This window comes from Bison bison, unplaced genomic scaffold, assembly GCF_000754665.1.
Source record: "Bison bison bison isolate TAMUID 2011002044 unplaced genomic scaffold, Bison_UMD1.0 scf7180017864362, whole genome shotgun sequence".
NCBI classification, from domain to species: Eukaryota; Metazoa; Chordata; class Mammalia; order Artiodactyla; family Bovidae; genus Bison; species Bison bison.
This window is the reverse complement of record NW_011494934.1, coordinates 420,617-424,074: the sequence shown is the minus strand read 5'-3', so window position 1 is coordinate 424,074 and position 3,458 is coordinate 420,617. Positions and strand designations below refer to the sequence as shown.

Genomic DNA, 3,458 nt, shown 5'->3' with positions numbered 1-3,458 from the left:
GATCTCTGGTTTGGGAAGATCCCTGGAGAAGGGCAAGGCTACCCACTCCTGTATTCTGACCTGGAGAATTCCGTGGACTACAGTCCATGGGGTAACAAAGAGTCAGACACAACTGAATGACTTTTGCTTTCACTTTCACTTTTTTCCTTTTACTACTCAAAGTTTTATAGGTTGCTTTCACTGCTTAGCGTTTTGCTTTTCCTAGAGCAGTTGCTTAAATAAATGAAGTTGGTTTGTAAGATTCTCTGACTCAGAAATGGAGCTTGACCTGTCTAATCAGGATGCTTTATGGGAGGGAACACAAGAAAAGGTAATATACAGCAACATTCAACCATTTACCACAGGTGATATGGTGCTATCTACCTGTAAAAAGTATTAATTTTCCCTCTGGGTACTCCTTATTGGTCAAATATCAGATCAACCTAGGAGTAAAGAAATATAGAGAAGGGGCCTTGCAGACACCACCACCCCAGAGCTTCCCTTGCTGTCTAGCCATGGTCAACCCCACCGTGTTCTTCGACATCGCTGTCGACGGCGAGCCCTTGGGCCGCGTCTCTTTTGAGCTGTTTGCAGACAAAGTTCCAAAGACAGCAGAAAACTTTCGTGCTCTGAGCACTGGAGAGAAAGGATTTGGTTATAAAGGTTCCTGCTTTCACAGAATAATTCCGGGATTTATGTGCCAGGGTGGTGACTTCACACGCCATAATGGTACTGGTGGCAAGTCCATCTATGGCGAGAAATTTGATGATGAGAATTTCATTCTGAAGCATACAGGTCCTGGCATCTTGTCCATGGCAAATGCTGGCCCCAACACAAATGGTTCCCAGTTTTTCATCTGCACTGCCAAGACTGAGTGGTTGGATGGCAAGCATGTGGTCTTTGGCAAGGTGAAAGAGGGCATGGATATTGTGGAAGCCATGGAGCGCTTTGGGTCCAGGAATGACAAGACCAGCAAGAAGATCACCATTGCTGACTGTGGGCAAATCTAATAAATTTGACTTGTGTTTTACTTAAGCACCAGACCATTCCTTCTGTAGCCCAGGAGAGCACCCCTTCACCCCATGTGCTTGAAATATCCTATAATCTTTGTGCTCTTGCTACAGTTCTTTGGGTTCCATATTTTCCTTATCCCCCTCCAAGTTTAGCTGGATTGCAAAGTTAAATTTATGATTATGAAATAAAAACTAAACAATTAAAAAAAAGAAGAAAGAAATATAGAGAAGGACATAAAATGCTGATCAAAGGGGTGGGGTGGAGTGGGAGTTGGGAGGGAGGTTCAAGAGGCAGGAAACATATACATACCTATGGCTGATTCATGCTGATGTATGGCGGAAACCAATACAATATTGTACAGCAATTATCCTCAGATTAAAAATGAATAAATCAAAAATAAAAGGGAATCAGAAGACCTCTGATCTATTACTACTTCCAAATAAGCATTTAGATATGCTATATATTTAAGTACAGCTAAATATTAGTAATTATTAAAGTTAAACATTAGATTGTTCAAGTTTACTTTAAACTGAACTATTATTATAATTGATATAATAACTTTGTGTATAGAATACTGTTTGAAATCAAGTGGTTTATAGATTAGTAAATATGTTTTTGTTATATTTATATTCAAATGGTACTGGTAATAAAATTTCATATATATTTTTTCTACAAAAAAAAAATCAGTAATTAGCAGTCATAAACATTTCAGGCCCCAAGGCACCTGTCCCACTTTAATGTCCACCATATGAAATACGGAATTGCTTTCTAAAAGCACACAGCCAGATCATTCAATAGGATCCCAAACAACCTTTGCCCCAGTTATCTTGCAGCCCAGAAATCAACACTGTTACCAGCAGACCTCAGAAATAAAAACTTAGTACTCATGCTGTAAACAGGTGTAAATCCCTGAAAGCACAGTGAACCCAGTAATGTGATGGTTTCCACTCATTTCATTTTATCTGTTCTATTTTTTTATTTTTGATTGTATGTTTCATACTTGCAGTGATCAAATGCTTGTGTCAAGTGGTTGAAATTATTGGTTCCAGACATTCCAGTGAGCTGGCTACTGACATCTGCCTGCTCTGATTTTTGAGCTCACTGTATCTGTGTGTATCACTGGGGTTCACACGTACATGGAAAGCAAGCTTTTCCAACATGGAAGACAGAGGGAGACTCACCTCCTGTCCACAGCGGCCGCGGGCTCTGCTGCTGTCATTTTGCATTCGGGTCTGTTCTGTTTCTTCAGAAACAGCCCAAGTGTGTGATTATGTACTTCTGGAGCCTCGCCAGCTCACTCAGGAGTTTCTGGCCCTCTGGTGTCTGTCCCCTAAGGCGGCAAACTCGATTGACTCAAAGAGCTGTTAATTAAGTGAATTATGTCTGGTCAGGAATTTATGAACAAAGAAAATAGAACTGGAAATGATAACTGTGCCCTCACAAAAGACTGAGTAAGCGATATACAAATTAAACAAAAAACCCCAACCCAACCAAAAGAATCTCTTTATAAGGATTTTCCCTCTCCTCTGAGTTTAGTTTTTCTCTCTAACCCAATTTGACAGAATACACTTGTTCTTTAGTGAGATTGTTCTCATCCCAAATGTGCTTATAATCTTGGGCAAAATGCAGAGAAGAGCTGAGAGGAATATAAACACTGTGTATTCTCTCTACAGAACCATTGAAGGAAATGCTGTTTACTTGGAAATAGAGTTCCAGAAAGTATGTCTGCCATCTGTAGTCCAGATGATGGTGGCTGTGGTGATGAATTAAACATTTAGAAATAAAAGCTAGTGGTTGTTTCTGTTTGTGAGGATAAGGCAGTTGAAATATTGTTTCATTACTCTTAATGCACAAAATAGCTAGAACTTGTTTATGCATTATATATTCATAACTTAGAAGACATTTAAAGAAAGACACAATGATTGTGGATTTTTGAGAGTGTGTCTTGGCACAATTTCTGCATAAGCTCTGATGCAGACATAATTTGCTAAGCCATGGAGACTGCTAGAAATTTGAAAGCACTTTTATTAGCACCATGACTTACTCTTTAATGAGGGCTCTTGCTCTAAGATCCACACACCTGACATGCCTCTTGAGAAACCTATATGCAGGTCAGGAAGCAACAGTTAGAACTGGACATGGAACAACAGACTGGTTCCAAATAGGAAAAGGAGTACGTCAAGACTGAATATTGTCACCCTGCTTATTTAACTTATATGCAGAGTACATCATGAGAAACGCTGGGCTGGAAGAAGCACAAGCTGGAATCAAGATTGCTGGGAGAAATATCAATAACCTCAGATATGCAGATGACATGACCCTTATGGCAGAAAGTGAAGAGGAACTAAAAAGCCTCCTGATGAAAGTAAAAGAGGAGAGTGAAAAACTTAGCTTAAAGCTCAACATTCAGAAACCAAGATCATGGCATCTGGTCCCATCACTTCATGGCAAATAGATGGGGAAAC

General features: G+C 39.8%; 2 pseudogenes across 1 annotated transcript; both read left to right on the top strand.

Annotated features, from left to right (window-relative positions):
• Positions 1-452: 452 nt before the first annotated feature.
• LOC104999684 lies at positions 453-1,202 on the top strand (annotated as a pseudogene). Its single transcript, XR_826640.1, has one exon. The product of XR_826640.1 is annotated as a peptidyl-prolyl cis-trans isomerase A pseudogene (transcript).
• Positions 1,203-2,616: 1,414 nt separating this feature from the next.
• LOC104999705 overlaps positions 2,617-3,458 on the top strand; it is a 7,009-nt pseudogene continuing 6,167 nt past the window's right edge.